The 14,630-nt window shown below is 43.1% G+C and overlaps 1 pseudogene; it reads right to left on the reverse strand.

Annotated features, from left to right (window-relative positions):
* Nucleotides 1–8,353: 8,353 nt before the first annotated feature.
* Nucleotides 8,354–9,276, reverse strand: LOC134573680 (craniofacial development protein 2-like; annotated as a pseudogene).
* Between the last annotated feature and the right edge of the window lie 5,354 nt (nucleotides 9,277–14,630).

The following is a 14,630-nucleotide window of genomic DNA, read 5'->3' on the forward strand; positions in this document are numbered from 1 at the left end:
GACGTACCTGATACGTCCGCGGTCGGGAAGGGGTTAAGGCTCCAGTTCTACCTGTAGAGATGATCTGCACTACATCATCTGTACCACAAGCTCTTTTATATTCGTAGACCTACTCTAATGTTTACCGACCCACACATTAAACGAGGAGATATCGCCAAAGGCGTGTACATAAAATTTAGCATTCTTTTGATGAAAAATAAAAAGACCTAAAGCGAAGGTATATTTGTGCTGCCCTGTTTTTTCTACAGCTTTGTTGTCCAACAGGTAGACCAAATGTAGCCTGCAAATATTGCATAGCTGAAAGCTGTCACACATTGGAGAGAAAATTCCATCATTAGGGGTTATTCCTATGGTGTCTCGCTTCTTTGGAGAAATTATGAAACCCTTTGAAAATTGCTAATATTTAATGTGTCTGTAATGGAGTGTCCTTTAGAGAGTTGGCTCCATTAACCATTCCAATGTGAAGAAAGAAGGGGGGCAAACTGGTAACCTGCTTTGGCCCCATGGGATCTTAATCCTTTTCTGACCCACACCAGTATCTGGATGATCCACACTTTCTGAGCCACAACAACACACTTGTAGTGGTCTGGTAACGAATACACAATGTCAATAGAGGCAACAGGTCTGGTTTGAACTGCACTTCAGTATATGGAGAACAGTGTGGAACATTTTAAAGGTCACAACAGAGAATCATAGAACAAACTATAGCAGCAACACACCTTAAAGGGTTACTCCAGGCACCAAGACCACTTCAGTGATTTGAAATTGTCATGGTGCTAGGGGTCTGTGTGTGTCATGTTTTTCTTTGCAACGCTGTACGTACCACGTTTAGCCCCTCTGCTTTTGGAGGTGTAACCACCTCCTGCAGCGTCACTGGGGTGTCATCAGGCAGCATGGAATTAAAATCTCTAGTCGGCTAATGTCTGTTCTGTGAAAATTTCAATGCACAGAATCTAATTCATTGGTGAGAGAGGTCAACTGATGAGGAGTGTCAGCATTGGCATTTGGCTTCTGCAACTCTGCAGAAGCGGGATGTCATAAACCCTGCTTCAGTGGAGACCCAGCACCTTCCAAGACCAATTTAGAGGGCAAACCGTTGTAAAAGGTGTGTACATTAACATGAAATGGCACAACGATACTCCTACCATTATAACCACTTCAGAGGACTGTTGTAGTTATGATTTTTGGAGTAACCCTTTAAGTGGATACCATTTAATACCAGTTAATCCAGCAAGACAAGTCACCATATAAATATAGTTCTTAATGTGGCTGTTTACTAAAGTATGAATTGTTAGGCATTTCAAACACAAGGCTGCAAAGTCTGCTTTGTTTTCAGTTTGGCTGTTTTGGCAAATTTTTTTAAAATCCCGACAATTCAAACTTTGCTATTCACTAAATCATGAACATACAGGAATTCACGAGGAAATTTCAAATTTTAGGCCATAATTTTTGTTGTTGTTGTTTAGTCGTTCAGTCATGTCCGACTCTCCGGGACCATATGGACCATAGCACGCCAGGTACATCTGTCAGTCACTGCCCCTCTGAGCCCCAACAACTTCATGTTCGTTGCTTCAGTGACCTCATCTACCCAGCTCCGTCTGTGTCATCCCCTTCTTCGTGTGCCTTCAATCTTTCCCAACATCAGTTTTGGATTCATCCAGCTCAGCCTTACGTATTATGTATTCCGCATATAAGTTGAATAAATAAGGTGACAATATACAACCTTGTCGCACTCCTTTCCCGATCTTGAACCATTCTGTTGTCCCATGTTCGGTTCTGACTGTGGCTTCTTGGTTCACATACAGATTCCTCAGGAGGCAGATGAGATGATCTGGTACTCCCATCTCTTTAAGAACTTGCCACATGTTGTTGTGATCCACACAGTCAAAGGTTTTAGAATAGTCTATGAAGCAGACTTAGATGTTTTTCTGGAACTCTCTGGCTTTCTCTATTATCCATCTTACATTGGCAATTTGATTTATTGTGCCTCATCCTCTGCGGTACCCAGCTTGTACATCTGGTAATTCCCGGTCCATAGATTGGTTGAGTCGAACTTGTAGGACCTTAAGCATTACCTTGCTGGCAAGTGAAATTAGTGCAATTGTTTGATAATTGGAGCACTCTTTGGCATTGGCTTTTTTGGGGGATTGGGATGTAGACTGAACTTTTCCAGTCTTTTGGCCACTGTTGAGTTTTCTAAATTTGTTGCCATAAAGCAAGCAGAATTTTCACAGCATCATCTTGCAGAATTTTGAATAATTCAATTGTGATTTCATCAACTCCTGATTCTTATCTGCAAGGCATCCTAGGGCCCATCTCACTTCACTTTCCAAGATTTGGTTACATCTCATTAGACCAACTATTGAAGTCATCACTGCTGTTAAGATCCTTCCTGTATAGATCTTCAGTGTATTCCTGTCATCTCTTCTTTATCTAATTTTCTTCTGTTAAGTCCCTGCCATTTTTGTCTTTTATCACACCCACTTTGGCATGAAAGGTAACTTTTAGATCTCCAATTTTCTTGAATAGATCTCTTGTCTTTCCCTTTCTGTTATCTTCTTCTATCTCTTTACACTGCTCATTGTAGAATGTCTCCTTGTCTCTCCTTGCTATCCTTTGGAATTCTGCATTTAGCTGGACAATTTTTTTCCGATCTCCACTACCTTTCGCTTTCCTTCTTTCCTGGGCTATTTTTTAAGCCTCATCAGATAGCAAGTTTCCCTTCTTAGATTTATTTATTTTGGGGATATTTTTTCTTGCAGCTTCCTGGATAATATAACAAACTTCAGTCCAAAGTTCTTCAGGCATTCTATCGTCCGTGTCTAGTCCCTTAAATCTATTCTTTACTTCCATATTATTATTTTTAGAGATGTCCCGAATAGTTCGCTGGCGAATAGTTCCCGGCGAACATGCGATGTTCAGTCCGCCCCCTATTCGTCATTATTGAGTTAACTTTGACCCTGTACCTCACAGTCAGCAGACACATTCCAGCCAATCAGCAGCAGACCCTCCCTCCCAGACCCTCCCACCTCCTGGACAGCATCCATTTTAGATTCATTCAGAAGCTGCATTCTTAGTGAGAGGAGGGACAGTGTAGCTGCTGCTGATTTAAAAGGGAAATCGATAGCTAGGCTAGTGTATTCAGTGTCCACTACAGTCCTGAAGGACTCATCTGATCTCTGCTGTAAGGACTAGAACATCAGTCTGCTTTTTTTTTTTCCTGTGTAATCTAATTGCAGTTGCCTGCCTGCCAGCGTGTGTGTCAGGCTCACAGCGTATACTGTGCCCACTTGCCCAGTGCCACCACTCATATCTGGTGTCACAATAGCTTGCATTTAAAAAAAAAACTTTTTGGACTGTAATATAATAGCAGTCAGTTTCCTTCACACGTGTGAGTTTCAGGGCCTGCCAGGGCACAGTGTCACACCAGTGCAACTCATATCTGGTGTAACAGTAGTGTACAGTAAAAAAAAAAATAGAAATTTGACTGTGAAATAATAGCAGTCAGTTTCCTTCACACGTGTGCGTTTCAGGGCCTGCCAGGGCACAGTGTCACAACAGTGCAACTCATATCTGGTGTAACAGTAGTGTACATTTAAAAAAAAAAACTAGAAATTTGACTGTGAAATAATAGCAGTCAGTTTCCTTCACACGCGTGCGTTTCAGGGCCTGCCAGGGCAGTGGCACACCAGTGCAACTCATATCTGGTGTAACAGTAGTGTACATTTAAAAAAACAAAACACTTTTTTGACTGTGAAATAATAGCAGTCAGTTTCCTTCACGCGTGTGCGTTTCAGGGCCTGCCAGGGCACAGTGTCACACCAGTGCAACTCATATCTGGTGTAACAGTAGTGTCCATTTAAAAAAAAAAAACCACACTAGCACCACAGCCGCTTCACTTGATCTGTCAGAGGAGTTATTTACACATCAGTTGGAAGAAATTAGTGATGCGCAACCATTATTGCCAGAGGATGTAGATAACAGGGATATGTCTCAGTCAGGCAGCATTACACACATGGACGTATGGTGTGATGATGATGATGTTGTATCCGCTGCTGCTTCCTTTGCTGAGTTGTCAGATACGAGTGAAGCGGTTGATGATGACGATGCGTCCGTGGATGTCACGTGGGTGCCCGCTTGAAGAGAAGAAGAACAGGGGGAAAGTTCAGATGGGGAGACAGAGAGGAGGAGGAGGAGACGGGTTGGAAGCAAGGGGAGGTCGTCGCAAGGAGCTAGTGGTACAGTCAGACAGCATGCATCGGCACCCGGGGTAAGCCAGGCAGCACGCCAATCAACGCATGCTGTTGCCACCACCAGAATGCCGTCATTGCAGAGCTCAGCAGTGTGGCATTTTTTTTGTGTGTCTGCCTCTGACAACAGCGATGTCATTTGCAACCTGTGCCAAAAGAAACTGAGTCGTGGGAAGTCCAACACCCACCTGGGTACAACTGCTTTGCGAAGGCATATGATCGCACATCACAAATACCTATGGGATCAACACATGAGTACAAGCAGCACACAAACTCAAAGCTGCCATCCTCCTCCTGGTCCAGCATCTTCAGCCACGTCAACCACTGCTGTCCTCTTTGCCCCCTCTCAACCATCTGCCACTCCATCTCTCGCCTTGAGCAGTTCCTGCTCAACTGCCCACAGTCAGGTGTCTGTCAAGGACATGTTTGAGCGTAAGAAGCCAATGTCACAAAGTCACCCCTTGCCAGGCATCTGACAGCTGGCTTGTCTGAACTCTTAGCCCGCCAGCTTTTACTATATAAGCTGGTGGAGTCTGAGGCGTTCCAAAAAATTGTAGCTATTGGGACACCGCAGTGGAAGGAACCCGGCCGAAATTTCTTTGTACAAAAGGCAATCCCCAACCTGTACTCGATTGTGCAAAAGGAAGTAATGACATGTCTGGCACACAGTGTTGGGGCAAGGGTCCATCTGACCACTGATACCTGGTCTGCAAAGCATGGTCAGGGCAGGTATATCACCTACACTGCGCATTGGGTAAACCTGCTGACGGCTGCCAAGCATGGAATGCGTGGCTCTGCAGAGGAGTTGGTGACACCGCCACGACTTGCAGGCAGGCCTGCTGCCACCTCCTCTACTCCTCCTACTCCACCCTAACCTCCTCGGCTGAGTCCTCTTCTGCTGCTGCGTCTTGCTCCACATCAACGGCACCCCCCCCAGCTCCCAGGTACTATTCCACATCCCGGATACGGCAGTGTCACGCCGTCTTGGGTTTGACTTGCTTGAAAGCAGAGAGTCACACCGGACCAGCACTCCTGTCCGCCCTGAACGCACAGGTGGATCAGTGGCTGACTCCGCACCAACTGGAGATCGGCAAAGTGGTTTGTGACAACGGAAGAAATTTGTTGGCGGCATTGAATTTGGGCAAGTTGACACATGTGCCGTGCATTGCACATGTGTGTAATCTGATCGTACAACGCTTTGTGCATAAGTACCCAGTCTTACAGGACGTCCTGAAGCAGGCCAGGAAGGTGTGTGGCCATTTCAGGCGTTCCTACACGGCCATGGCGCACTTTTCAGATATCCAGCGGCGAAACAACATGCCAGTGAAGCGCTTGATTTGCGACAGCCCGACACGTTGGAATTCAACACTCCTAATGTTTGACCGCCTGCTCCAACAAGAAAAAGCCGTTAACGACTATTTGTATGACCGGTGTGCTAGGACAGCCTCTGCGGAGCTGGGATTTTTTTTGCCACGTTACTGGATGCTCATGCGTCCTTTTGAGGAGGTGACAAACCTAGTCAGTCGCACCGAAGGCACCATCAGTGACATCTTACCATTTGTTTTCTTCCTGGAGCGTGCCCTGCGAAGAGTGCTGGATCAGGCCGTAGATGAGCGTGAAGAGGAAGAGGAAGAGTTGTGGTCACCATCACCACCAGAAACAGCCTTATCAGAATCGCTTGCTGGACCTGCTGCAATGCTGGAAGAGGATTGTGAGGAAGAGGAGTCAGAGGAGGAATGTGGCTTTGAGGAGGAGGAGGAAGACTAGCCACAACAAGCATCCCAGGGTGCTCGTTGTCACCTATCTGGTACCATGGTGTTGTATGTGGCTGGGGGGAAGAACATACCTTCAGTGAGATCACTGAGGACGAGGAACGGGACATGAGTAGCTCGGCATCCAACCTTGTGCAAATGGGGTCTTTCATGCTGTCGTGCCTGTTGAGGGACCCTCGTATAAAAAGGTTGAAGGAGAACGACCTGTACTGGGTGTCCACGCTACTAGACCCCCGGTATAAGCAGAAAGTGACTGAAATGTTACCGAATTACCGCAAGTCGGAAAGGATGCAGCAGTTCCAAAATAAATTAAAAAGTATGCTTTACACAGCGTATAAGGGTGATGTCACAGCACAACGGGAATCTAACAGGGGAAGAGGTGAAAGTAATCCTCCTCCTCCCACGACCACGCCGGCAAGGACAGGATGCTTTACAGACGTGTTGTTGATGGAGGACATGCGGAGCTTTTTAAGTCCTACGCATCGCCACAGCCCTTTGGGGTCCACCCTCAGAGAACGACGCGACCGACACGTAGCAGACTACCTCGCCTTAACTGCAGATATCGACACTCTGAGGAGCGATGAACCCCTTGACTACTGGGTGTGCAGGCTTGACCTGTGGCCTGAGCTATCGCAATTTGCGATAGAACTTCTGGCCTGCCCCGCTTCAAGTGTCCTGTCAGAAAAGACCTTCAGTGCAGCAGGAGGTATTGTCACTGAGAAGAGAAGTCGCCTAGGTCAAAAAAGTCTAGATTACCTCACCTTTATTAAGATGAATGAGGGATGGATCCCGAAGGGACTGACAGTGGGCGATACATTCGACTAAAAAAGGCCTGATGAGGGGGACATAACAGGGATTAAACTGATAAGAATAGTACTACTTAACACACCACTCCTATCTGGTGGCACATTAGATTGCACGCGCAGTGCCCCAAATTTGAAGTAGGAGGACCGACCAAGCATCTTTTTCCATCTTCCGGTTCCTAAAATCGATGCCATATACACGTCCCCTGATAGGGGATGTAACAGGGATTAAACTGATAGGAATAGTACTACTTAACACACCTTATAATAACGCAGAGAGAGGCAATGCAGAGAGAGGAGTCTGAAGAAGAGGAGTCAGAGGAGGAAGGTGGCTTTGAGGAGGTGGAAGAACAAACACAGCAGGCGTCCCAGGGGGCTTGTTGTCACCTTTCGAGGACCCTTGGTGTTGTACGTGGCTGGGTGGAGGAAGAGACCTTCAATGACATCAGTGAGGACAAGGAACGGGACATGGCTAGCTTGGTATCCAACCTTGTGCAAATGGGGAGTTTGCGATTATGCAAATGGACTGTTTGCGGTTGTTTGCGGTGCGTTAAACGGGGAGTTTGGTCACTGTGAAGCGGGAGTAACCCTTACACTACCTGATCGATACAACATCATACCTGATGTTTTAAAGCACGTTATTCCAAACAATTTAGGAATGTTAGGTGATTTATGCCCTTTATGGATTAAAACCTGTCAGGGTACCTGTGGTCTCTACCTCCGAAAGAGGTAGAGACTTAGCTGTTCCTCCATCCAGACGGCCTGATGGCTCCCTTCCCCACGGTCTATCCGGTCATGCAAGGCCGGCCGCGAGGGAGTGACTGCCTTTTACAGCATCTAGGCAGGAAGTTGTCATCAGGACACTCCTCCGGAACGACCTGTCACTCAATTGCTGCAGGACCAATCAGGACGCCTCGGAGGCGTGGTTACTGCTCTGAACAGGGTATTTAACAGAGCTTCTTTCATTAGCTCATTGCCCTGTCGTGGTTCTAGCTTGTTCTAGTCACTCAGTGCTTGTGTATTCTATTATCCCTTTTGGTTTTGACCCGGCTTGTTTACCTTACTCTGCTTATCTCTGTTATCCTTGATTCGGCTTGTCTCTCGCTTACCTGTCTTCTGTTACCCTCGACCTCGGCTTGTCTTTGACCATTCTATACTGTACTACTTACGTTAGTCCGGCCACTCTAAGGTCCGGTATTCGTATCTGGCTACTGTTTGTACTCTGCGTGTTGGATCCCTGTCCCGATCCTGACAAAACCAGACTCTGCATCAACTATGTAATTTTCCATGGGAGTTTTGCCATGGATCCCCCTCCGGCATGCCACAGTCCAGGTGTTAGTCCCCTTGAAACAACTTTTCCATCACTATTGTGGCCAGAAAGAGTCCCTGTGGGTTTTAAAATTCGCCTGCCTATTGAAGTCTATGGCGGTTCGCCCGGTTCGCGAACATTTGCGGAAATTCGCGTTCACCGTTCGCAAACGGAAAATTTTATGTTCGTGACATCTCTAATTATTTTATGTCGTATCTGTCATGTCTTTTTTTTCTGTTTAATTCTCAACTTTGCAATGTGAAGCTCATAGTCCAAGCCACAGTCAGCTCCAGGTCTTGTTTTTGCTGACTGTATAGAGCTCCTCCATCTTTGGCTGGAAAGTATATAGTCAATCTGATTTCTATATTGTCCACCTGGTGATGTCCATGTGTAGAGTCGTCTTAGGGGCTGTGGGAAGAAGGTGTTTGCTATGACCAGATAATTATATTGACAGAATTCTACTAATCTCTGACCTGCTTCATTTTGGACTCCAAGGCCAAACTTGACAGTTATTCCAGGTGTCTTTTGGTTCCCTACTTTAGCATTCCAGTCTCCTATGAGGATATTAACATATTTTCTTGGTGTTATATCTATCATTTGTTGAATATCTTCATAGAACTAGACAATTTCCGCCTCTTCAGCATTCATGGTTGGAGCATAAACTTGGATCACTCTGATGTTAAATGGCTTGCCTTGAATTGGAATTGAAATCATTCTGTCATTTATCGGGTTGTAGCCAAGCACTGCTTTGCCCACCCGATTACTTACTATGATGGTTACTCCATTTCTTCTTCTTCTTGACCACAGTAGAAGATGTGATGGATGTCTGATATGAAATGGCCCATTCCAGTCCATTTGATTTTACTAATTCCCAGGATATTAATGTTTGACCTTGTCATCTCATGTTTGATCTCATCCAATTTGCCTTGGTATATAGTTCTAACATTCCAGGTTCCTATGTTAAATTTTTCTTTGCAGCAGCGGACTTTCCTTTCCTCTCCAAACACATCTGCAGTTGGGTGTCCTTTCGGCTTTGGCCCAACTACTTCATTAGATTTGGTGCTACTCGTACTCGCCCTCTGCTCTTCCTCAGTAATGTGGTAGGCACCTTCTGACCCGAGGGGCTCATCTTCCAGTGCCATATCGTTGTGCTTGTCCATATAGTTATTTTAGCAAAGTTACTGGAATGGGTTGTTAGTTCCTTCTCCAGGGGACCACAATTTGTCCGACTTCTCTGCTATGACCTGCCCATGTTGGGTGTCCCTACATGGTATAGCTCATAGCTTCATTGAAATACACAAGCCCCTTCACCATGTCAAGGTAGCGATCCAGAAGAGAAGGCCATAATTACTGAACTGCAACTCTGTTTACATATCAGATTAGTTATTTGGGCCTTTAATGTGAAATTATTTGATTACCAACAATTCACAGTGTGGTAAATAAATGCATGATCTATTTTGTATTTTAAAAGTATGTATAAAGATGTACAAAAATGTCTAAATAGATTTAATTCATTAAAAAGTGGGCAAACAAACAGACATTAAAGCGCTAGAAATTGCCAACGGTGTGCAAATAAAATTTTGCAGTCTCTTTTAAAATGAAAAATAAACAAATCGAAGTTTAATCTAACAATGTAATTTGTCCCCTTCTTTTTCTTCTGGTTTGTCAGAATACAAATTATCTTGATGTGCCAAAATATGTAACCGCGCTAGCAAAAAGCAAAGTCCTTTGGCGTAATTTTAATATGCAGTTTGGCACACTGTTTATGACTTTTCATTTATTATTTCTAAGTTTAATTGCAAGGACTTTCCGTCCAAAAGTAATTATATTATATTTATTAAATATTGGCTAAATATATTCAACTATATATATATATATATATATTCATCTTTTCCTTAGGATGAAAAACCTTGTGATGAACACTAAAAAGTGTTTTCTTGCGTAAAGGGAGGGGTTTAAAATGTTCTTGGTTTTATGTTCTTTCTGCTTTGGGATGCGTGGCTGAATTTATTTAATTTTTCTTAGTAAGATGTGCAGATTAGTTCCACACCGGTCTTACGAATTAGTAAGTGGATCTTCCCAATGATACGTATTCCAGCAAATTGCTGTGCAAATTAAAATAGATGTGATTTTCTGTGATGTCATTTTGATTGGCTCAAATTCACTGTGTAAAATTCAATTTACTATAGAGCATTGAAGCTGCTATGAGCCATATTGCTACTTAGTAATTCACAATTCCAAAGGTAATGTATTATTATTAGAAGAAGGCAAGGCGCCACGTTGTTTGGGCACCGTGCAGGGAATTAAAAAAGCTGAATGTTCGCTTTTAATATATAGTTTGCTTATTTATGTCAATCATTTCTCTGCTGTGTATAGAGTAACAATAGCCTTGGCATTTCAGATGTGTGCAGTTACATTTCCAGTGATTCTTGGACAAATATTTAGCTGGCCGTTGTATGGATTGGGGTTTACAAATATCTGGGATGCCATAGTCTGCCATTACTGGTATAGATGATCAAATACAAGCAGATTCCAGGAACAAAAGAAATTGACATTATAAAACCTTTGATATACAGGAGGTATGAAGGAATGGGATGTCAGAAGTTCTTTATCTCCTGCAGAGGTGTTTAACCAATGTCTGACCGTCTGCACAGCCACATAGCTGATCAGTATGCACAGAAGCATTATTACATTGTTCATAGACCCTTGTCCAGTATTCTAAAGTGAGAATTCAAATTGCATTTTAAATTTAAAGGGATACTCCAAGCACCATGACCATTTCAGTGATTTTAAGTGGTTATGGTGCCAAAAGCCTGTATTTGCCTCAGCAACATCATAGGGGTGACATTAGCCAAGAGTCCTGGGCTCCCTAATGTCAATTATGTGCAAATGGTTTTGCAAAGTGTGCCATTCATTGGCAGAGTGATTGCAGTAAGAGCAGAAGCCAGAAGTGCAGCACCCATAAGGAGAGAGAGTATCAGAGCCCAGTGGGGCTTCCAATTTATTTACTTTTGCCTTACATGTAAAATTCACTTTGAATTCTCACTTTAGTGAATAACCCTGTCTATTTTTCTCACAGTCCTAGTGAAGCAAGACTCTGGTTGGGCATAGCAGAACTATAAAATGTGTAGCCCCAGCACTTATTATAATAATATTACCCAGAAAATGTTTTAGAAGTCATCTTATTAAATCTTATTAAATCACTAGAGCAGGGGTTCTCAACCCAGTCCTCAACGACCACCTACCAGTCCAGGATTTAGGGATTACCTGGGTGTGTCTAAGGTGTTTAGAAAAAGAAAGAAAAAACACATGTAGGGGGTCCTTGAGGACTGGGTTGAGAACCCCTGCACTAGTCAAGTGGAGGAATCCTTTTTCTATTTTAGTTCACTCTGCAATAATGTATCAGGCATTACTAATAAAGGCACCTGGAGCAAAGTTATCTTATTACCAACTCGTTTCAACTGGCAAAGTAGGTCTTGTGAGGGTTAAGAACTCCAATAGTTTGTAAGACTTGGGAAACCCAATCTCAGCTGCATCCCCTTGAACCTTTGTTGTTGTGCTAGTGCTGATTGTTTTAAAATAACTTGCTTTTTGAGCCCCTCCTTCCATATTTTAAGGAACTCTACAGGGTCAGGAACTCAAATGTAATCCTATAGTGTTAAAAAAACTACCTAGCCCCCCTGGCCCTCCTTGCACCCCTAAATATAGTACACTTTTACCTTTATTCCAGTCTGCTTGTGCTCGCTCTGCCCCTGATCTGCTTGCTCTGCTTCATTAGAAGTGATGATCTTAGCCAATCCCAATGCTGTCCTATAGGAACATTGTTCTCGCAAATCAGCATCTCCTAATAAAGATGCGTTGAGTCAGTGCATCTCTATTAGGAAAGTTCATTGTCTCAATGCAGACGGTGAAGACACTGAATGTCAATTCTGCACAGTGTGCAGCACTGCCCCAGGAAGCACTTCTAGTAGCCATTTGAGGAGTGGCCCCTGGAGGTGTCCCTAGGTTGTAATGTAAACACTGCAGTTTCTCGTAAAGAAAAACTGTGTTCACTGCAAAAAGCCTGCAGGGACTAACTGTACTTACAGAACAACTGCATTAAACTGTAGTCTGATGACTAAAGTGTCACTTTAATGTAAATAAAGGGGCTTTATTCACAACATCTTGCATTATGAAGAACTGACAAGGGTATTGAATATTTTAAATTCAAATAGCTAAAATGGGAGAATTCTCCAACTGAGCAATTTTAGTCTAAAGTATACAATTCGCTTGTCGGTTCTCAACAATTCCAAATTTAGAGAATAAACCCTATAGTATTGTTGGATCATAGATTATACACATAAAATAACACCTTCTTGGTAACTTCTGTCTTGGAATTAGTTCCCGCTTCTTATGCCCTTATATTACAAGTCCTGGAAAATGTGATTTCTGGACTATATATTGTCATGGAAATAGGAGAGGATGCATGGAATCTGTGAAAACCCAGGCCTTGTATACCCACAAACACCATTAAGTTAATAAATGATATATTATTGTTTTCTGAAATTGTGTTGGTGAGACATGTGAGGTGGCTCTGAGCCCTTGGCTGTTTATTTACTTGTAGTTGCAAGGGTGGCCATGTGTCCAGATCTGAACTGACCGTCATACAATTTTCATCAGTGACCTGTACACAGTTTCCAGGTCAATAAAGCATTTTATTTCTGCGGAGCATGAATTAAAATGGATATCCGGCAATCCTACTGGGAGGTCAGTTCTCTGGCAATGTCATACCCTTGTCTTTCTAGATACACAAATGAAAATGACTTGATACGGGATCTTTGAAGTCAAGGACTCGTGCTCATAGAAATGACTCCTGAATTCTACAAATGTTTGTCACCCGTAGAATAGCACAGAATTTCCATGGAATGGTATTGAAGCAAAGTTCAATTCCCTGCAGTAGAATGTTCTCCAGCCTTTCGCAACATTGTGTAAGGAAACAGTCGAGAGCCATAGCTCTCGCTATGCTTGGACACTGGCTCGCTACATTTGGCCGATCATGTTATCAGAAAATATGCTTTCCCCCAACTCATCTGAAGTTTACTGCTCGATAACTTTGATTGAGTCGTTAAATTGACGTATTCATCTGTGGCTGGCTACGTAGAGGCAGAGAAAGGGTTAATCTTCCCAGGGCTTTATCTTTCTTTTTGGTCTCTCGCTGCCGATTAAAAATAAAAAAATAAATAAAAAGTCTCCGCACGCACGGAACATGCTAATTGTATGAATAATGAGAGGAGCTCTCGTGGAAAGATCTGAGACCTTTAAGCTTTGCTGCCGGTAAAAGCCCAGAATGTAAAGAAGCAGAGGCTGAATTTGTGCACAGCCGTATAAAGGGGGAGAGCGGATGGAAGGGAACGGATGGTGAGGAAAGGGGGGGGAGGTGGAGGAAGGGAACGAGTTTGCTTTGGTTTATTTTTATATCCGACAATTTTATTCTTTGTCACGTCTCCATCTGAGCCCTGTCTTACTTTTTTTTATTTCCTAATCGTACCCTTTTTTGCAGTTTAATATGATATCATTCTCCTAGGTGAGACATGGGACACTGCAAGCAATAAAAGTCCCACTCGTCTTCATAGAAATAATAAGGTTAATGCGCAGATCATATTATTTTCCAAAATGACAAAACTTCATTACTTAGACTATTATATCGTAACATCACTTTGCCTAACTGTCTAATACCTGGCCTGTGGGTTCTGTTGAATGTCTTAAGATACCATAATGTGTGAGGATCTGTAAGTAACAAAGAGTAGACAGTTCATATCAATAGTTTGATGATATAGTTCTGATGACCACTAATCCCCCCCACAGCCCACATTTTACTCCTGAGCAGCTGTCACTGATGAACTATATTCTACTTATAATTTCTAAAGCACCAACACATTATGCAGCACTGTACAATAGGTGGACTAACAAACAAGTGGTTACAACACAACACGTCCGATGAACAGTAACAGAAAGTGCTAATGACTCTGCTCAAACAAGCTTATCATCTAAAGGGAGTGGGGTAAAATTACACAAGAGGTAAATAATATAACCATACCATACCTCCAAAGTGTCCCTATTTAGGAGGGACAGTCCTTATTTTGAGCTCAAATCCATCTATTCCTCTTTTCAATCCTAATGTCTAGGAGTTCCATATTGTTGGATTGTCCTAGTGTATAACAAAGCTCCACGGCAATAATGCTCACAGTAACATGTCCTTCAACTACATTAAATGTATTTAAATATCTGCCTGTGTAAATAAGATACATTGTTCTTGTTCTAAATTACATTTTAGTTGTTTAAATTGTTATTAGTAAATCACCTAAAATTTCTCAGAACAGCCCCGCCCTGGCCACATCCTCACTCACAACCCTATAAAGTGTTCCTCATTGTCTTTTTGACTATACATTGGCAGGTATAATATAGTGCTATTATTTGGAGTACCAGTGACAGAGGTGTATCTACTGAAGACATCGCC

This window comes from Pelobates fuscus, chromosome 9, assembly GCF_036172605.1.
Source record: "Pelobates fuscus isolate aPelFus1 chromosome 9, aPelFus1.pri, whole genome shotgun sequence".
Lineage (NCBI taxonomy): Eukaryota > Metazoa > Chordata > Amphibia > Anura > Pelobatidae > Pelobates > Pelobates fuscus.